At 37.0% G+C, this 22,994-nt stretch overlaps 1 long non-coding RNA gene across 1 annotated transcript; it reads right to left on the reverse strand.

Annotated features, from left to right (window-relative positions):
- Window positions 1–1,402: 1,402 nt before the first annotated feature.
- LOC101259177 (uncharacterized) lies at window positions 1,403–3,932 on the reverse strand. Its single transcript, XR_011211140.1, has 2 exons — window positions 3,335–3,932; window positions 1,403–1,789 (listed from the first exon to the last, which is right to left on the reverse strand). It is a non-coding gene; the product is annotated as an uncharacterized lncRNA (long non-coding RNA).
- Between the last annotated feature and the right edge of the window lie 19,062 nt (window positions 3,933–22,994).

Below are 22,994 nucleotides of genomic sequence, written 5' to 3' on the forward strand. Positions count from 1 at the left end.
CTTCTTGCCACAATTTCCACAAGTTGGTTTCTTGCATGGTGAGCTTGTACCTCTTCCCTTTTGAGACTCAGAAATAGACACCCTATCATCACGAGCCTTGGGAAATTTGGAAGGGACTTGATTAGAAAACCTTTTCTTGAACCTAGGCTTGTCTTGAATGTAAAGACTAGCTTTTGAAAACCAGCTTCAATGGATTGGCCCTCTTGGCCTTCCTACTCTTCCTCCTTAGCCTACTTTCTTGCACTTGTAGAGAATGAACCATGACACAAGAGATATCATATTATCATGAAGCATAGCCTAACGACATTTCTCAAACAAGTCTCAGACACCCCCGTAAGAAAATGACTCATCGCATTCCTTTGTTAGACTCCAAGGATGGAGCATACTTGAACAATTTGGTGAATTTCAAGGAATAGTCAAGTACATTCACATCTCCTTGACGAAGGTTGATGAATTATTCCAATTAGCTTCCGTCAACTCTCAAGGAAAGAACCTTTCAAGGAAGGCCTTCTTGAAGATCTCCCAACTCACCGAACCAACTCTTAGTGTCCTATTATCCCTCCATTTCATGTACCAAGTTTGGGCCACATCTTTGAGTTAATAGGCCGCCAACTCAGCCTTCTCAATTGAGGTAACAACCATAACTAGAGAATCTTATATGCCTCATCAAGGAAATATAGAGGGTCCTCATCCAATTTTGAACAAAAGAACATAGGTGGGTTCATTCTAGTAAATTCTATCAAATGAGAGGTCATGATGCTAGAATGTTGAGGCACTCAGGGTCCAATCTCCCTATTCACTTTGGCAATCATGGCTTGGACATGAGAAGTGATGGGATTGGATTGAGAGGTCATTGCTTGGGCCAAATTGAGAAAAGCCTGCCTTATGTCTCCATCAGTCATAAGTAGAGGAACAACCGAAACTTGATCCCCTATAGCAACTTCCTGAAGTAGAGGAACTTGGTTGTCTTGCGGAGGAGCTTGGTTGTTATTAGCTCTGCCTTCTTCGTCCCTTCTTGTCGATTCCCTTTGATATTCATACATTTAACCACGATACAATATTTAGTTGAAAACACATAATAATATTCTAGAGGCAAGACATTGGATTTCAAGAAAATGAGAGTTTTTGAACAACACATAGTCTCTCATTCATAGGTGTAGAGGCTTCACAATTATGAATAAGAATCTACATTGATGTGGTTTAACGAGACATCTTTTCTAAACATATTCAACCTCATGCTTTATTACCAAGTTTGTCGCATCTGGGGATCAGATCCCCATAGACGTAATCGGCATCGTCGCCCTCGGAGAGGACTAATACTAGCCTATTAACATTCATCATTACATTCATAGGTTAAAAATGCAGAAAATTTAGAACTTTTCATCTACACAACTTCAAAAGGTTTAATTAGAACTCTCACTTACAAATAATATATTCATATCGAGTATACAGAGACCCTTCGTATAAGAAAATTACATAGTCTTCTACTTTAATGGCACACATTTATATTAGATACATAACATAATATTAAAAAGGATGTCTCAGATTAAACCATCTAAATGGAATCGAATCAACATGGGAATAAGACCTTACACAATGTATAAATGCCACATATGGCTTACAACAATATCTTGGAACAAGTAGAATGAAATGATCGTCTTTAGACTACAACAATGAAACATAGATCGATTAATAACAAGGCATCATCCTCGGACTTGAGGACATACCCACTTCAGGAATGATTTCAAGACTTCCATGCAACTGGCCACAATCTCCTCATGACAGAAACCTAAATGTTTGGAAGAAAGGGAGAAATGGTGTTAGCACTTCACTTATACTAAGTATGGGCACATACGCACACACAACATACTAATCATGCTAAAAGGGGTTATTTGATAAAAGCATGCCAAGTTACTATGAAAAGTCTTATGCATATTCAAGAACCAACACAAGTCAATAAAACATATTCCTTAAGTCAATACCATATACATCACAAGACCAACAATACTATGTCTAGTCAAGTCAACATGCATATCCACATAAATTGAGCACATGATCAAGATAACTATATCGTCAAGTTGTAATATCAACAAGCATGCCGTAGAGTTCATAACTTCATTACCTAATAAAGACAATCACTCATACACTCCCATTAAATTCACTAGTGCAATGACTAAGTAAGGCCCCATAACCTTACTCAATCAAGTAAACCCAACAAGAACTAGAAGAAATGCCTAACTTTACATACTATGTCATTAAGAGTAGATATCATCATACTTTTAGCAATAAAGACCAACCACATGTTCATGAGTGAAACCAATATCACATAGTGCCCTTAACATGTAAGATCAAAATATACATACCATTTACATTTATAAGAATATAAGTAGATAACAATATCTTTCTAAGACTTCCCTCAAGGCTAACTAGTGCAATGTATAGGTAGCGTCCCATACCCCTACCTAGACTAAGCCAAGCCCTCTATGTCATCCTAGTTAGAGTTCACTTTCTTACTTCATTTTACCTTTGGGTAACATCTTTCCTTAACCTACATAGACCACATGAGCCAATTTAGAATCCTATATCATGGAACAATACACTGAAAGAAGGTGTGTTTACATCCCTACTCTGTTAAAATAGGGTGAAACGTAGCGGCAACTCGAAAATTAATTAATTGATTCAATTTTAACAAAGTTTTAATAATAAATGAATTTTGAAAAGAGTCGCCACCTAATTTTAGGAAAACTAGGCAGCCATAACATCCGTTTACAATAAATAACAAAAGAGAACCAACTTAATAATTTATTTTTTCTTTATAAACTAAAGAAATGCGATTAAAAAGAAATCAGCCAAACCAAAGTAGTGAACAAGAATAATGTATCTTAAGAATAATAGCAACTAACAATGATAATGTATTAACAAAAGCAATCACAATTATTTGAAAAAACTAAAATAGTCATTAAAACTTTACCCAAAACAAAATAATAACTATAACTATAACTCATGAAGCAAATCTAGCACTAAGTGAAAATAAAGTGATATCAATTTTGACCAATATAAATAAACAACCCATCAAAACTAGAATATGTATTACTAATTTTTTTTAATCAAAATGAACAATGATATATAATAATAACAGCAGTAACATATTAACAAAAGAAAAGCTTAAACAAAAGAATATGATAATAACAGTTGCACATCAAAATGGAAGCAATAAGCATCAAATTAGCAACACTAACCGGAGGAAAAAATAAAATATGGCTCGGAAGACAACAGTGGGCGGAGTTTGACTCCCCCGGCCAGATCTAAAAGAAAAAACGCTGAAAGAGATTACCGGAATTGGAGCCACGCTGATTGTTTTGGGATTGATTATGTTATCGGCGGAATATGTCGGTGAGTCACTACATCGCCGGAGCTGTTGTTGTTGTTCGCCGGAGCCTGCTGCCGGGTGGCTGCTGTCCGGAGTTGCTGGAAGCTGTTGTTGCTGGTTCTCGCCGGCATCGCTGCTGCTGTTGCTCGCCGGAGTTGCTGATTCTTGGCGGCTTATTGTCGCCAGCTGGAGCTGCTGCCAGTGATGGAGGCTCGCTGTCCGGCTGATATTGCTCTCCTCGCAGCTGTTGTCCACCAGAAAAGGGAGTAGAGGCGGCGTTCTCGCGCTGCTGCTCCTCCGCCGGAGAAGAAGAGAAGAACAGAGAGGAGAGGGGGTGGCTGGGAGGAAGAGGAAGGGGAGAGGAAGGAGAAAGGAAAGGGAGAGGAAGGGGCGAAGGGAGAGGGGAGGGGAAGCGGGAAGAAGGGAGGGGAAGAGGGAAGGAGGAGGCTGTTGGGAGGAAGAGAGAAGAGGGGGGCTGCGGCTCCCCTTTTTTTTCTGAAAAATCTCCCCCCTTTTTTGACCTAGTTACCAACTTAAACAAAAACTCAAAATCGGCTCAAATGACGGGCTTAGCGTTGTGGCCCAAACTTATGATTTTTTTAAAAAATGTTAGGCCAAAATTGGGTGTCAACAGCTGTCCCTTTCGTTGTGTATGATTGATGAAAGAAATCGTGGACAACGAAATTTGACAAACCCAATTTTGACTGAACACATGACCTTTGTAGAGATGTGCGGTTGCATGTGGTGGAAGTCAATTACAGACATGTCTCCAAAAGGTTCTATGATGAGTTGCGTCCTTGTTGAAGTAGTTTTTTTTTTGGAAGGAATTCAGCCTTTCAAATGCTTTTGACAAAGATTGAGGTAAAACTCGTCAGCTTAAAATGCAATTTAAATGGAAGACAGTGTCTTCCACCGTATCGACACTCAATTTCTCTCATCGGCATTTAACGTCAGTTGACGTTGAGGAATAAATACTTCCTTTCAGATGTACGATCCCTTTTCTAACAACGCATGATTGCTTGCGGGGCCTGAATATCTTCCCGCGATGCGCAAATTTTGCGAAGGATGAAATCTTCTCGCGATGCATAAAATTTTGCGAGGGATGGGATCTTCTCGCAATGCATAAAATTTTGCGAGGGATGAAATCTTCTCGCGATGCATAAATTCCACAAGGTATGAAATCTTCTTGCGATATGTAAACTTTTGCGAGGACTTGAATCTTCTCGCGATGCATAAAAAATTTAACTTGCGATGCATGAATATTAACTCGCAAAGCATGAATATTAACTAGTGATGCATGAATTGACTCTCGATGCATGAATATTAACTCTCGATGCATGAATATTAACTCGCGATGCATGAATATTGACTCGCAATGCATGAATTAACTCTCGATGCATGAATATTAACTCTCAATACATGAATTAACTCTCGATGCATGAATATTAACTCTCGATGCATGAATTTTCTGTGAGGTATGAAATCTTCTCGCGATGCATGAACTTTCTACGAGGTATGAAATCTTCTCGCGATGCATGAATTTTCTGCGAGGTATGAGATCTTCTCTCGATGCATGAATTGACTCTCAATGCATGAATATTAGTGATGCATGAATTCCGCAAGGTATGAAATCTTCTTGCGATGCATACATTTCTGCGAGGTATGAAATCTTCTCGCGATGCATGAATTTTCTGCGAGGTATGAAATCTTCTCACGATGCAGGAATATTGACTCGCAATGCATGAATATTAACTCTCGATGCATGAACATTAACTAGCGATGCATGAATTTTTTTTTGAGGTATGAAATCTTCTCGCGATGCATGAATTTTCTGCGAGGTATGAAATCTTCTCGTGATGCATTAATTATCTGCGAGGTATGAAATGTTTTCGCGATGCAGGAATATTGACTCGCAATGCATGAATATTAACTCGCAATGCATTAATTAAATCTCGATGCATGAATTGACTCTCGATGCATGAATATGAACTCGCAATGCAGGAATATTCTGCGAGGCATGAAATCTTCTCGCGATGCATGAATTTTCTGCGAGGTATGGAATCTTCTCGCGATGCATGAATTATCTGCAAGGTATGAAATCTTCTCGCGATGCAGGAATATTGACTCGCAATGCATGAATATTGACTCGCAATGCATGAATTAACTATCGATGCATGAATTGACTCTCGATGCATGAATATGAACTCGCGATGCATGAATTTTCGGCGAGGTATGAAATCTTCTCGCGATGCATGAATTTTCTGCGAGGTATGAAATCTTCTCCCGATGCATGAATTATCTGCGAGGTATGAAATGTTCTCGCGATGCAGGAATATTGACTCGCAATGCATGAATATGAACTCGCAATGCATGAATTAACTCTCGATGCATGAATTGACTCTCGATGCATGAATATGAACTCGCAATGCATGAATTTTCTGCGAGGCATGAAATCTTCTCGCGATGCATGAATTTTCTGTGAGGTATGAAATCTTCTCGCGATGCAGGAATATTGACTCGCAATGCATGAATATTAACTCGCAATGCATGAATATGAACTCTCAATGAATGAATTTTCTAGTCATGCATGAATTAACTCTCGATGCATGATCTTCTGTGGGGTATGAATATCTTTCCGCAATGCTTGAATTTTCGTGATGCATGATTTTTAACGAGGACTGGATGGCTCAATAATGTTCCAATTGTAACGAGGTGGGTGACTCAATAATGTTCCAACTGTAATGAGGTGGATGGCTCGATAATGTTCCACTGTAACGAGGTGGATGTCTTGATAAGGTTCCAACTGTAACGAGGTGGACGGCTCGATAATGTTCCACTGTAACGAGGTGGATTTCTCGATAAGGTTCCAACTGTAACGAGGTGGACGGCTCGATAATGTTCCAACTGTAATGAGGTGGACGGCTCGATAAGGTTCCAACTGTAACGAGGTGGATGGCTCGATAATGTTCCACTGTAACGAGGTGGACGGCTCGATAATGGTCCAACTTAAAATCATTTTTGAGATCCTCTCAAAAATTCTGTCCCAGTTTCCATTATGATGAGAAATGAAAATCTTACTGGGTATATGACCGAGCCGTTGTGACGCCTACGTATCCCATTGGAGCAGGAATCAGGTCAAACGTAGTTCCCCTTGTGGATGATGAATGCTGCAAAGAATCTGAAAGATTATTAGTAGAAAAGGCACAACATGAACATGATGGAATACGCAAATGGTATTCTTTGCTATATTCAAAGCCTAAAGACAAGACATATCACATTTTTGGAATAGACAATTCAATGAAGTAAAATAGGCGTCTCACATATATAAGATTAAGTTAACAACACCTTTTCTAATGAACAACTCAAAAGACCACTTTTTTTTCTTTTTCTTTTTTTTAATCCCTTTTTCTTTTTTCTTTTTTTTAAAAAAAAATAAAAATGCGACGAGATAGTCAAATCTTCACCGCGATTGGTAACAACAGTTAAGATTGCAGGTAAATCTTCTCTTTTTTTTGAGATTGAATTAAGGTAATTCCTACAGCTTCAAGTGGTTTCTCAAATATACTTAAGGATTAACAAGATCTGTTCATCTTGTTTCAAACAAAGATTTTGAATTGTATCAATCCTCATATTTCAAGCGCCCTCACGACAAAGACTACTCCTATTTCACACATATTTGAAACATTGGATTATAGGACATTTTTCAAAGTGCACTCACACTCAAAAGAATGTTCAATGTACACAACTGTGATACCATATGCTTGACCCTTATGTATATCTCCACTAATGTGAGAACATTTGGAATGAGATCATGTAGGGCTTGTCATTGGCTTGTACCGTAGGCTTAGGGATGGGTAGGATATTTATTTGAGATAAAAGTGACTGAATTCTTCCTTGAGCGTCACACAGAATTTGTGCTCTTAATGATTGGTACGCCTTTGGCGTCAGATCCTCTTTATTGTTCTCCCACCTTTCATCTTCTTTTGAATTCTCATTTTTAACGTTTTTCCCTCTCTTTTTTCATTTCTCATTTTTTGAGATTTTTTCTTCTTCTTTTTCTTTCTTCTTCTTTTGAGTCCTTATTCGTTGAAGCTTTTCTTTATCCACTTCTTTATTACAATAATTTTTCCCTTTTTTTTTGTTGGAATATTTTCCTTCCCTCATTTCACTGACCCTGTAAGGGTATTCTTTAACTTTCTTTATTTCTTCCACTTTCTTTCTTCCCGTCTCTCTTTCTCTAGAAGTCTTTGCTTCCTTGATTTTGGGAGACTCAATATCTTTGCTTTTGAAAATTTCAAACATGGATCTCCTCTTATAATTCGCACATTCTTTGTGCACTCAAGAAAGTTTGGCCAAGAGAGGATAGTGCTCGTAAGCACTCAAAAGGGTAGTGGTTAAGATGTGGTTGTCCAAATAAAGGTTTCAATCTCAAAGTGGGAAAACTAGGATTAATGTAATTTGGTAGGATTTGAAAGGCACAATCGGGTCAAAAAGGCCTACAATCCTTTCTCAAACCAAACATTACTCATGATTTTACATCGAAAAACATTCAGGCCAAGTTCTAGATCAACAGTGTAGCACAATTGAACTTTGATCAAAATCTCACCACACAATGCACATGAAACATGAGGCTAGTTTTATTCTTATCTTGAGGAATGCAAGAGAATTTTCAAGCATCACAAAAGTACAGATAAGAGGTACCACAAGAATCTGTAGTTTACCGCAAAGTCAGTTTTTTTTTAATAATATCAAATATATTTACCTGCTCTTAACTACATGGTCCCGACCGAGTTGAAGATATGACTCTAACAGTATGCACAAAAAATTTATTTTTTATTTTTATTTTTGTTTGAAAAATGATTATACCGAACCCAAGAAGGGTTGCCTACGTATCTCAATAAATTGAGAATCAGGTACGCGTAGTTCGACAGATATGACTTGGAAAATATGCACAAACTATTTATAATTTTTTTTAAAAAAAAGATAATATCGAACCCAAGAAGGTTGCCTACGTATCTCACCGAAATGAGAATCAGGTACACGTAGTTCGGCCAGATAAGGCTGGAAAAATATGCACAAACTATTAATTAATTTTTTTTTAATTTTTTTTTTAGAAAAAAAATAATACCGAACCAAGAAGGGTTGCCTACGTATCTCATTAAAATGAGAATCAGGTACGCGTAGTTCGACCAGATAAGGCTGGAAAAATATGCACAAACTATTAATTAATTTTTTTAAATTTTTTTTAGAAAAAAAATAAATAATACCGAACCCAAGAAGGGTTGCCTACGTATCTCATTAAAATGAGAATCAGGTACGCGTAGTTCGACCAGATATGGCTGGAAAAATATGCACAAACTATTAATTAATTATTTTTTTTAATTTTTTAATTTTTTTTAAAAAAGAAGATAATACCAAACCCAAGAAGGGTTGCCTACGTATCTCATTAAAAGTAGAATCAGGTACGCGTAGTTCGACAGATATAGCATATAAGAATTTAAAGATTTAGACAATTCAAAGAAATTTTTATGTCTAGCGCCACTAAAATTTGTTTTCATGAAATGCTTTTTTTTAACCAATATGTTTTATAGCATCTTAATCGTCAATATTTATACTGTCTGTTGAATGTACCCTACGAATTTCTATAGTAATGATTTGTTGTACTCTTTTTGGATGTTTTCTTGGATCTTTGTCTCCTTCCATTTTTCACGAGATCCAGACATTGTTATGACCATCCCCGACTGCTGTCGGGGACGGTATTCCTACAAAAATATGAGAAATATGTAAGAGGAGAACCGACATGCAAAATAATAATAAAAATAAGTGGATGCGACCTCATAGTCAAATACTTTCCTAATTTATTGTTTTGACTTGATATTAACGCCTTGTGAAATACAAGGACTCGAAGTTCGTTAATCCTCTTGTCTCTTGCGACTTCGGACAAAAAATGATTTCTGAATTTGAACATAAATTAATTTTCGCTGTAAAGAAGAGCAACTCAAAATGTAAAAGTGTTAGTTCCTGTAATTAATAAATAATGCAAAATATCACACAAATAATGAATAAAACACAAAAATATTGTTTTAATTAATGACAAATTGAATATATTACATAGTATACAAACAATTATTGCGCGTCCTATACAAATATGTGACCCTTTTATGCCTAGGGTAGGCCTATCGATTTGAAGGATGTATACGTCATTTGAAATATTTCATTGCCTCAAAACTCAAATTTATACAAATTTTATGAATAAAACTTAATGGGAATACATAATAGGGGAAATGTATACAAAATAATTAATCCCACGCAGGGGTACAACCCTAAACTATGCCTCCACGAAAGATCCTTCAGCTTTCTTGATTTGTTGTCATCTCTGGTACCAATATCTTCGATTAGATTAGTAGCTGGTGAAGCACTTTCTTTAACCTAAGCAAACTATAATCTAATCCTTACTCTATGAGACAATGATTTTCTCAAACAACGTATACATCCTTCGAATTTAAACACATAAGTATGAAGGTCCTTTTAGGCCGTGGGCCATTTTGGACTCAAGGTGGTCTTCTAATGGGCACAACGCGCCTTGTGTGTTGGTCATCTTAGGCTGATGCTTAAATTCGGATTTGGTTTAGCTCTATCCTAGTTGACTAAGAGTGGCTTTTGAAAGACCGGGAACCCAAGCGGACAACTTAGGCTGAATTTCACGACAACCATTGGACGCATAACGAACCAATAAATTGCCGATCATTCCGAAAAAGGATTGGGTATTTTAAAATCCGGTTGTGGTTCCGCAAACCATCCTTTAATACACTATGCATACATATTGGAAGATGCCATGAATGCCAATAAAATAAAAAATGTATATACACAATAAAATAAATAATGAATAAACACAATAACCAAATAATCAACAAATATAAAAATACAAGGTATAACATAATAATAAAACAAAAATTTCCTCAATTTGAAAAATTAAATTCATATTGGTTAAAACCTCTAAACTCCCCAGCGGAGTCGTCATTCTGTTTACATCCCTACTCTGTTAAAATAGGGTGAAACATCGCGGCAACTTGAAAATTAATTAATTGATTCAATTTTAACAAAGTTTTAATAATAAATGAATTTTTAAAAGAGTCACCACCTAATTTTAGGAAAACTGGGAAACCAATTATTAATCTACGAAACCAAATTGATTCTAGGTAAGGGGTTCAAGTCATTCCGAAGGGAAGGGGTTAGGCACCCTTCGAAATCCACAAATGTGATTACCGACTGAATTCATTTTTTTTTCAAATTGAGGAAAAGAAAATAAAATAATGTACAAATATAATAAACACACAATATACACAATAAAATAAAATAATAATCACCGGCCTAAGGTTTTCCTAACGTCAATATTTACATAATAATGAAATAAAAATATAATTTGAACTTTTTCGAATAATTTCAAGGAAAAGCACCTCGGTGTACCTGTAAAGACACTTAGTAAAAGAGTTAGTGCCAAATAAATATAACAAAAAATGAATAACTCAAATAATAACTTAAGAATAAAAATCCGTCTTATTGACATGGGAGGCCTTGGAAATCGACGGTAATTTCTTCATCGGCCAATTTCAACAACTAAAAATATATATAAACTTGAATTAGATATCCGTCTTTTAAAATGGGGAGGCCTCTAAACCCGACGGATAGATTTTTCATCGGCCCTTTAACTCATTTCAACTCAAAATCTACGAGATCAACAAAATAATATAATGTAAACTATTGTTCAAATAAAATTATCATGGTAAATACCGGATCAATCTAAGCATAGCAACATAATACTTATAGTAATAACCTCAAGAAAAATGAAACATTAAGACATACCCACTTCCTAAATATGCTATACTAAATTAGAAAAGTGGCATCTATAACATCCGTTTACAATAAATAACAAAAGAGAACCAACTTAATAATTTATTTTTTCTTTATAAACTAAAGAAATGCGATTAAAAAGAAATCAGCCAAACCAAAGTACTGAACAAGAATAATGTATCTTAAGAATAATAGCAACTAACAATGATAATGTATTAACAAAAGCAATCACAATTATTTGAAAAAACTAAAATAGTCATTAAAACTTTACCCAAAACAAAATAATAACAATAACTATAACTCATGAAGCAAATCTAGCACTAAGTGAAAATAAAGTGATATCAATTTTGACCAATATAAATAAACAACCCATCAAAACTAGAATATGTATTACTAATTTTTTTTAATCAAAATGAACAATGATATATAATAATAACAGCAGTAACATATTAACAAAAGAAAAGCTTAAACAAAAGAATATGATAATAATAGTTGCACATCAAAATGGAAGCAATAAGCATCAAATTAGCAACATTCACCGGAGGAAAAAATAAAATATGGCTAGGAAGACAACAGTGGGCGGAGTTTGACTCCCCCGGCCAGATCTAAAAGAAAAAACGCTGAAAGAGATTACCGGAATTGGAGCCACGCTGATAGTTTTGGGATTGATTATGTTATCGCCGGAATATGTCGGTGAGTCACTACATCGCCAGAGCTGTTGTTGTTGTTTGCCGGAGCCTGCTGCCGGGTGGATGCTGTTCGAAGTTGTTGGAAGCTGTTGTTGCTGGTTCTCGTCGGCATCGCTGCTGCTGTTGCTCGCCGGAGTTGCTGATGCTTGGCGGCTGGTTGTCGCCAGCTGGAGCTGATGCCAGTGATGGAGGCTCGCTGTCCGGCTGCTATTGCTCTCCTCGCAGCTGCTGTCCACTAGAAAAGGGAGTAGAGGCGGCGTTCTCGCGCTGCTGCTCCTCCGCCGGAGAAGAAGAGAAGAACAGAGAGGAGAGGGGGTGGCTGGGAGGAAGAGGAAGGGGAGAGGAAGGAGAAAGGAAAGGGAGAGGAAGGGGCGAAGGGAGAGGGGAGGGGAAGCGGGAAGAAGGGAGGGGAAGAGGGAAGGAGGAGGCTGTTGGGAGGAAGAGAGAAGAGGGGGGCTGCGGCTCCCCTTTTTTTTCTGAAAAATTTCCCCCCTCTTTTGACCTAGTTACCAACTTAAATAAAAACTCAAAATCGGCTCAAATGACGGGCTTAGCGTTGTGGGCCAAAATTACAAATTTTTTTAAAAATGTTAGGCCAAAATTGGGTGTCAACAAGGTGGAGCCAAGGTAGTACCGAAACATGAACATAATATCTATGTGGATCCACTAGCTAGTATTCCTATGGGGGGAAACATAGTTCAAGAACTAGGAGATGTATTTGGGACCTTCTTTATTCTACATGCATTATCGTCTCCAATCTCATGAGTACATAGTGAACTTACCTTCCCTAAGTTTAAAGGGACACTCATCACTTCTAGTTCACTCGTGCTAAGCTAGAGTACCTATGTCTTTCATTAAGGATCATAACTTAGTTTAGGTCATTTGGGTTTACCACTTATATAGTCATAGTCATACCTCAATAGGGATTGTATGAGTATTGTACATTAAATACAACTCACACATGTAAGGTTAGCACATTTACACATCCATATCATAATAAGGCACATACACAACTCATCACCAACCTTATATCATTACCTCATAGACAACAACTCACAAGACATATCAACATCATACCAATCCTAATAAACTATCATAAGGTATACTTCAGTATAACTTCATCATTAAACAAAAGTAATCATGATTGAAGTAAAGGTTAGTATCATAAAGACTTACCGAATCTCCTTCACAAGCCATCATCCAAGGTATACCATCAACCATTCAATTCAAGCCAACGATGGGTGTAATATGATAATTCAATAGTAAATAAAAAATAACAATGTCAATTATATCATAACTATTGAAATTAACTTCACTTCATAACATAGGATTAAGGGAGAAGAGTTCATCATGAATTCTTCAAGAAATAGATTCGATCCAAACAATACATTACCCTAAGTAATTTAAGAATGAATTAGCATAGATAAAACAAGTGTAACAATCAATAAATTCATCAACCTCCATTAAATTGATAAGCTTAATTCAAGATTTGTGGAATGGGGGAAACGAACACGATCCACACGAATTTCACTTAATTAGCATCAATTACTCTACGATATACACTTAATTAGTCATACGAAATCACAATTAATCATAATAAATCATCAATTTAAAGTTTAGAAGAACACCCATTAGTAGAATAAAATCCTTGGAATTGGGTGATTTAGAAATCAACTTTGAAAGGAACACTTCGGGAAATGAATCCTAATAGTGAAGAACCTTTAAGTTAAAGAAGCTTAATCCACGAAATTAAAGTGAAATTCTAGAGAAATTGGTCTCTTCTTTAAGCTTTCTTGCTTCTTCAATGGGGGATTTAGGGAGAGATAAAGTACAGAGAGATGAGAGCTTTTGGGTTTTTGATTTGGAGATTTGATTGAAGTCTGTAAAAATGACTTAAAACTAACAATCAATCAATATGTAGTCACCCCTACATTTTTCCAAAATACCCCTCACAGAATTGGGTATCTTTGTGAAGTCAAAATGATTAAAATACGACAACAACAAATCAATGAAGTGGTTGCGCATTGCGGGGTCAATTTCACATTTTATTTTTGAAATCTGGGTTAAGAAATCAAGCCTATCATATACCTCGTGTCATGAGTCAACTTTTCTGCCTTCTCGTGTTAGCTGCGCATAGGCTACTTTTGCATCCTGCTTGCCCATGTTTTGGCCCTCCTCAAGGACCCTTTGGGGGTCATTGGGGAGTCGTTACTGAACTTTTGGACCATTTATACTATATTTAATATATTTAAAGTCTTTTTACAAGTTTTAGACTTTATATAACCCTCTAAAACCTTCACCAAACATGGGGATGTCAACTAGTTCAATTTAGCCAATTTCCGGACGTCAAAGTCTTTCTTTGACGCCTTGGCTATGAAACTTCCTAAATGAATTTTATTCATTATTATTGACCATAAAATAGTTTTAAAACCCTTAAAACCTCATGTGGGTCTATAGAGTAGGCTTTAAATTTTTGGAGTATTACACTAGTGTTGGTGCGAGGGTTAAAACTATGTTATACATCGATGAGATGTCTAATATGAGGTAAAGGTAAGGGTTAGAACATTATACACGCATAGCCGAACCAAGGTGATGGGTGAAATTCTTTAGATGCTGGACCAAGGATTTAAAGATACATCACTTATCTCTTTGTATGTATTCTACTCGGAAGAGATTGCTATTACTATTATATTCACTTTCTGAGCTTGTGGGGAACACATATACTCTAGTTACTTTCTCATCTTAATAACAGCCAAAGTCAACTCTTGCTTAATTGGTAATTACATAATAATAGGAATTTGTTTCACAAATCCCCCGCCCCTTACTTGTTTCAGAAATACCTAGACGAAATGAATATAATTATTGGTTAAACTTAAGTCTAAACCATATCGTTCGTGGTATCAAACTCAGCCTACCAGTTGGGTTTTTTACTTGTTAAAAATTCACTCATTCTTATTTAGAGAGGTGTAATTTGATCAAATTTGGGTGACGTTGTCAGGGAATAAGTCTTTTAGATTAAGTTTAACAACATTATTGAACTTTTGTTAAATATTTACTAATTTTCCTTTTTTTTGACATCTCTCAAGTTCTTACTCTAGTATATACCAAGTACACATAAAAGAGTCTATCCACTCACTACTTGCAATTTAGAATTGGGTAGAACCTTGCGTAGAATGAATACTCAAGGAGTTCGAATTGTTCCTATTGGGGGAGCATTAAGTTGTGAAGTAGGGTTGCAACCTCTGTGGAAAGTAAATGAGATCAATCAGATTCTACCAAATAACAAATTGGGAGGAGCACTACGGCCCCAAGACCTTCAAGGAGCACGTTTGAGTTATAATGGAAGGGTCAATATAAATATCACCGAGTCTCATGGACCATTTGTCCTCGCACCTCTACCCCAGGGAATACGTTTGTAGTAACTAGTAGCTTGATGCAGACGCGTACAATGATAGGTTCATTAACAGGGTTGCCAACGGATGACCCATATGCACATAGCAAAGCTAAATTATATATCTAAAAGATGCATAGGTCGACCATACTAGAATATAAATGTCATTAGGTTGAGGGTGTTCCCTCCATCCTTTACCGAAGATGCTGCTATATGGTCCAATGAGCTCCTATACAACTCTCTATATAGATGACAGACACATTCTTATAAAAATTCTTTCCAGTGTCCAAGAAGGTGAACAAAAAGAACAGGCCAACAACTTTGTATCTTAACCTTCAAAGTTTGTGAGTAGCTCTTGGGATATGTTCACTTCCTTCATGAGAGGTGCTTCAAATCACCGTATTGATCATGAGTAACTAAATCAGTACTTTTATCGTGGGAATGATTGAAATGGAAAGATCGTGCTTGATACTATTGTAGGACGTACGTATGGAGAATGCTCATGGACATAGATTATCGAGAAAATGGAGAAGATATCTCAAAACAACAAATCTTGGAAGTTAAACACTGGGAGAAACACCTTCGCTGTTCAAACTACAAACCACCAAGCCACAAATGTGATTCGTGAAGATGTGGCGCAAACCAGAACTGAGATATGCTTGGTGCTAAAACATGTGACTTGAGGAGCATAGAAGGTGAATGTGGTGAACTATTTGACTAGACCTCCACCACGTGTGGAGGAGTATTATTTTGAAAAGGATGGGACTGTAGTGAATGGTCAGACGGGGGGTTTCTGACAAAACTCCCAAGGATCCCACATGGATAATTGTCACCAAGGTCAATGAAACAAAGGTCAGATTTATGGCAATTACAACCAAGAGGGTCATTATGTCCAGGTTGGGACCTACAACTACAACAATAATTACAACTAAAACAACTATAACAACTCAAATTATTGAGTTGGACCTTATGTTACCCCTCAAAAAAGAGACTGCCCCTAGGAATGTTGGATGTAATCTTGCATGAATTGAGGATATAATGAAGAAGATGATCAGAAGATTCAATGCAACTGATGAAAATGTATAAGAAATGAGGAATGACTTATTCAATATTGGCCAAAAGGATTATGTTCATGTATTGTCAATGAAGCATCTTGAGATACAGGTGAATTAGTTGTCCACCGTAGTGAAACCTAGGCAACCAAACACTCTTCCAAGCAACACAATCTAGAATCAAAAGAATGATTGACATTGTATGGCGGTCACTACTTGAGGGAGCAAGAAAAATAATTGATTCATCTATGTCATCTGGGGTGGACATTAATGCTAGATAAGATAATTAGGTGACAGAGGTTACTAGAGAGCATAAGAATGTGACTGAGAAAGATGATGTGGTCACTGAAAAAGTTGTTCCCTTGATCAGGCCTCCACCTCCCTTTCCTTAAAGATTATCAAAGAAGACCAAAGAAGGAAAATATCATAGGTTCATTGCTATTCTAAAAAACCTCTCCATCAATGATAGTTGATAGAAGCTTTAGAGCAAATGCCTGGTTATGAAAAGTATATGAGGGATATGGTTACAAAGAAGATATATGTGAGTTTGCAGGATGTCAATAAGTTTTAACATTCTAGTGCTATTGCTACAAGATACCTTGTGCAAAAAAAAAAAGAAATATCCTGGTGCTTTCACTATCCTTTGTACCATTAGGTTATTGCACTTTTCCTAGGTACTATGTGATCTTTGTTCTAGCACTAATCTCTTGCCATTGTCCATTTATAAGAATATGATATTGGGTGATCCCAAACAAACTACGATGTGGTTTCTCATGGCAATAGAACTCTGAAGAGGCCTATTGGAGTGATCCATGGTGTGCTAGAGGAAGTGAAGTCATTCATTTTTCCAGCCGATATTATTATTCTTGATTGTGAAGTTGACTTTGAGGTTAAAATTCTCGTTGGGACACCATTCCTTGCAACCGGGCGTGCTTGTTTGGTTTACATGGAGAAAGGACAGATGAAGTTCATACTTAATAATGAAGAAGCAAATTTTGTTATTTGTAGGTCCATGAAGTAGAGTGGCAAGCACCAATCGGTATCTGCTATAACTTTTAGTAATGAGAGTGCTTCAAAGGTGAAAATCAATGAGAGAATGGGTGTTAAGGCATTAGAAACACTAATAATGAACTTAGAGTGATTTCATCGAAGGGTATGATGAGTTGGTGGCGTCACCTTGTAGGTACGAATATCAGCCAACACTTAAGAAGTTAGACATGGATATGAAAAATTGTGAGACTCAACCAGAGAGACAATCTGTGGAAGAGGAACCTAAATTTGAACTTAAGGCTCTACCCCCTATATTTAAGGAATTTATTCTTGGGTATGATGAGACACTTTTGGTTATTACTACGAAGATCTTATCTGGCGATAAGTTGAGTGTTTGGTAGCAGCGCTAAAGAGTGTCAAGCAAGATATTGGGTTGACTATTGCATATATTATCAGAATTACCCTCTGTATTGGTTCTCACAAAATTCAGCTCATGTTGGATCATAAGCCTAGTATCGAGAATCAGCGAAGATTTAATCTACCTATGCAAGAGCTACAGGATAAGGAGATTAAATGGTTGGATGATAGAGTCATCTACCCTATTGCTGACGGTAGTTGGTTATTCCATGTTCAATTTGATCCTAAGATGGATTGGATTACTATGGTCCAAAACGAAAGAAACGAGCTTGTGTCGATGCGAGCGGTGACCGGATGGATATTTTGCATGGATTAACAGAAGTTGAGTGCTTGGACAAAAAAGGACATTTTTGTTATTCCGTTCATGGATTCAGATGCTGGATAGACTTGCAGGTATGGGATGGTACTACTTTCTTAATGGGTATTCGGGCTACAATCAAATCTCTATATCCTCAGAAAACCAAGAGAATACCACCTTCACTTTCACGTATGGGACCTTCGCATTTAAACGCATGCTATTTGGGTTATGGAATGATCCATCAACCTTCCACCATTGCATGATGTCGATTCTCTCATACATGGTTGAGCACACTATTGAAGTGTTCATGGACAATATCTCGGTGGTTGGTGACTCTTTTAATAGATGCCAAGAAAATCTGGCCGAGGTACTTAAAAGGTGTGAAAATTACAATGTAGATCTAAATTGGGAGAAGTGTCATTTTATGGTAAAAGAGGGAATAGTGTTGGAACAACATATTTCCATGAAAGATATTGAGGTAGATAAGGCCAAAGTGGAGGTTATAGAAAAGCTTCCTCCACCTATATTAATAAAAGCTGTGAGAAGATTTCTGGGGCATATAGGTTTCTACCAGAGGTTAATAAAGATTTCTTTAAAATTTTACATCCTTTGTGCTAGCTACTTCAAAAGGAGAGTAAATTTGATATGGACGACTATTGTTTGATAGTTGAAGAAGAAGTTGGTCTCTGCGTACATCATCATTGCTCCAATTTAGAGGGAACCGTTTGAAGCCATGTGCGATTTTAGTGGGGAAGTGCTTGGCGTTGTATTGGGGCCAAAGGTGAGATGAGATATTTTAGTCTATTTAAATTCAAACATAGCTCTAAATGCATCCCAAAAGAATTATAAAGTTACGGAGTTCGAGCTTCTCCTCGTGGTGTTTGCATTAGATAAATTTATATCCTATTTGCTTGGTACTGTGGTCATAGTGCACACGGACCATGCATCATTGTGGTATATGATGTCCAAAAAGGATGAAAAACTACGACTAATTATATGGTTTATGTTATTAAAAGAATTTGATTTCGTGGTGAAAGATCGCAAGGGGAGAGAGAACCAAGTCACCAATTGCTTGTCCAGATTTTCGGAGGAAGCTTTGCCCAATCATGGTAAAAAGGGAGAAATCAATGATATGTTCCCACAGGAAAAGGTATTGGCTGCAGTCCAGACCTCATTCCTTGGTTTGCCGACTTTGCTGATTATTTTCCAAGTGATTTGGTACCTCCGGATGTGTCATCTCACTCAAGGAAGAATTTCAGGCATGATAAAGTTCTTTTGGATGAGTCATACTTGTATCGTAGTTGCTTTGGTTCGTTACTCTGTACCCAAGTTTTAGATATTGAATGTTCTTGATGTGTGCCTTGAGTCCCCTGTTGATGGGCATCATAGCGGTGTCTGGATTGCGCACAATTTTGTTGTGTGGATACTATTGTCAAACCATCAACAAAGACTCTTTTGATTTTGCCAAGTCTTGTGTTTGTTGCAAAAGAAAGGGTGGGATTTCAAAGAGACAAGATCTTTCTATGAACCAAATAATGGTAATCGAGTTATTTGACGTATGGAGCATTGATTTTATGGGTTCAATTGTTAGTTCATATGGGATAAAATATATTCTTGTTGTGGTTGATTATGTATGAAAGTGTGTGGAAGAAATTACGCTCCCCAAAAATGAAAGCAAGAGTGTCACCGCATTCTTGAAGAAGAATATTTTCTCACAACACACGTACAAGAATGCCATAGGTTTGTCTCCATACCAACATGTATATGGGAATTCTTGCCATTTGTTGGTAGAGATAGAGCATAAAGTCATGTGGCCAATGAAGGACCTTAACTTTGACTAGGGTGTTGCATCAACCCAAATGGTAAATGACTTGAACTTGCTCGATGATTTTTGCCTAAAAGCCTATGAAAGTGTAGCCTTGTATAAAGAAGGGATAAAGAAGTAACATGATCAAATAATTTAAAAGTGAGATTTTCTAATTGGAGATCTTTTATTTCTATTTTATTCTAGGTTATGCTTATTTCAAGTGGTCCGTACCATTTTTACTCAAGCAAGTGTTCCTGCATGGAATGGTGGAACTTGAGAATAATTTAGGAACAAGGTTCAAGACGAATGGACAGAGGATCAAGATTTATCTTTGAGATACAGAGAGTGTGCAACAAGTGATTAATGCCTATTATCTTTATGAAGCCTGAGAAATCAAGAGGCCTTCGTCGTACCGCGATCTTAAATCAAGCGCTACTTAAAAGGCGACCGAACCTGTAAAATCTAGCAAGCCATAGGTTTATAATTTTTGTCAAGTATTTTTCTTTTCTGTATTTGATATCTTGTACCAGATTAGTTGGTTGTTAATGTCTCTGTTTATTGTTGGCTAGATATAGCATAAGGTCCGTGCCTAAAAAGTGTCAAGAAAATAAAGAAAGAATGGCCTAATTGTTGTTACATCTGCAGGAGCTCAAGTCAAGATCTGCAGAAAATGGTCTGGTGTAGAGTTCTAGGGGCCCCATCGACGGTCCATCAATTAATTGACCGCCGATGAATGGCATTTTTAAATCCCAGTAAGTCTCCAATTTGATCTAAGTCAAACAGCGATTGACGGTCCCCATTTATGGACCTTCAACCGATCCACGAACCGTCAATGGGGTCTCGTGGGTCCAAATCTCCAGTCTGTCGACCAAACCCAGACTCGCTTATTTAAAAATCCCACAATTCAAATTCATTTCTCACTTCAATTTTTTACGCCAAAACCGTTTCTCCTCATCCCAATTCCCCCAATCACTCTTCACTCCCATAAACCATCCAAATCCCATTCCCCTGAATTCCAACTTCCTCCCTCCTAAACCTTATACCATATCATTTCCACAAGTTTGGTGTCCTTATTCAGTGCGCGTAGTTCCATCACACAATCACACCACTCCTCATTGCTTGTGAAGTACTAAAACTTTCTCTCACTTTGAATTTTGATTCATAGATTTAATATAAGAAGTCGGGTGTTGAATCTTGACCTTGGGGTTTGTTTACTCAAAAAGTATGCTAGAAGTAAAATTGTGATTACCCTTTGTATGATGGACAATGATTATGTCTAATTGTGTTACTCATAATTGTGTGTTTATGTCTAAATGTAAGTTCTATCCTAGGGTTCCATAGTTTGTAGAAAATAACCGTTTTTATGTCTTGGGAGCCATGGTACATGTGTTTAAGTATAAATGTAAGTTCATCTAGATTGGTCCATAAACACCGCAAAGTTCAATTATCAGTGGGATATAGTCTGGGGCGATGACTTTTAGAGGATTGCTAAAAAGTGGGATGCTTTTATGTTGTGGTTATCTAAAGACATTGTTGCGGATGGAGAGCATGCAGAGTGGGTCATAACACCCTGAGGGGGAATCAGGAAGACCACGCTAAACTTTGTGGACAAATTCTTCCAGTTGTTGGTTCAAAACATAGTCTTACCCATGAAAGTTGAAAACCCATACACATGATACAGGGTAGTCATGGTTGCAGCATTAGTAGCCGGGTTTGATATTGAATTTGCGCATATGATGCTAGCAGAGATACATGAGATGGAATTCAATACCTCCACAAATTTCCCTTTTGATCTGGCACTGTGATAAACTTATACTACCGACTGGGACATTAGATGTCACTTTCGAGGAGCATCCCCTAGACGTAACCGACGTCGTCTTCCTCTAAGATATATCCTCACCCCTCACCCTAACATGGTGATACCCCGATCTCAAGTCAATCTTAGAAAAGTAGCTTGCCCCTTGGAGTTGATCAAACAAGTCGTCAATCTGAGAAAGGGGATACTTGTTCTTAATAGCAACTTTATTAAGTTGGCGATAATCAATTAACATTCTAAAGGACCCATCCTTTTTTTTCACAAACTAAACTAGAGCACCCCATGGATAAATACTAGGTCTAATACGGCCTTTGTCTAGTATATCTTTGAGTGGAGCCTTCAACTCTTTCAATTCGGCCGGAGCCATCCAATAAAGAGGTATTGAAATGGGATTTGTATCTGATAGCAAATTGATACTCAAATCAATTTCCCGCACCAGAGATATATTGTGCAGATCATTAGGAAAGACCTCCATAAATTCACTCACTACAGGAACAAACTCAATGGGAGAAATTTCGAAGTCTAAATCTTGGACTATTACTATATGATATAAACAACCTTTAGGGATCATTTTGCATGCTTTTGGACAAGAGATGATACAACCTCTAGGAATATAATTTTCCCCCTTCCACTCTAAAATGGGTTCATTTGGAAAGTTAATCTTCACCACCCACGTTCTACAATAAATTGAGGCAAAACAAGCATGGAACCAATTGATACCTAAAATGATATCAGAATCAAGCATATCAATTTCTACTAGTTCAACATAAGAAACTCTAATGGGAAACATTTTAGGACAATTTCTAGACACCCTTCTGCAACAACATACTCACCCACCGGCTAGACACTTTAAAATGTTCATGCAAGATATTATTTTAGTATTGATGATATAATATGTTAGTATCTAGACACTATAAAATGTTCATGAAAGATATTCACCCACCGGCTAGACACTCCAAAATAACTTAGGCGATTAACATGTTAGTATCTAGACACTATAAAATGTTCATGCAAGACACTCACCCAACGGCTAGACAGTCCAAAATAACATAGGTGAACTAGATACTAACATGTTAGTATTGATGATATAAGGTCCTAATAGGTCTAATATATTGCATAGAGGCGGTAGCTAAAGTATTAGGTGCATTGTAAGTCAATCAAAGGACAACTAAGACGTTCGACGACTAAGTCACCTATGTGCCTCATATGTGGTTTTATGTGATATTGAGTTATTCATGAGGTTTTAAGGTATACAAAAGAGTTATTATAGCATGTATATGCAGTGTAACGAGTTTTGTGGAGTTTGGAGGTCA

The sequence above is a fragment of the Solanum lycopersicum genome, chromosome 8, assembly GCF_036512215.1.
Source record: "Solanum lycopersicum chromosome 8, SLM_r2.1".
NCBI lineage: Eukaryota > Viridiplantae > Streptophyta > Magnoliopsida > Solanales > Solanaceae > Solanum > Solanum lycopersicum.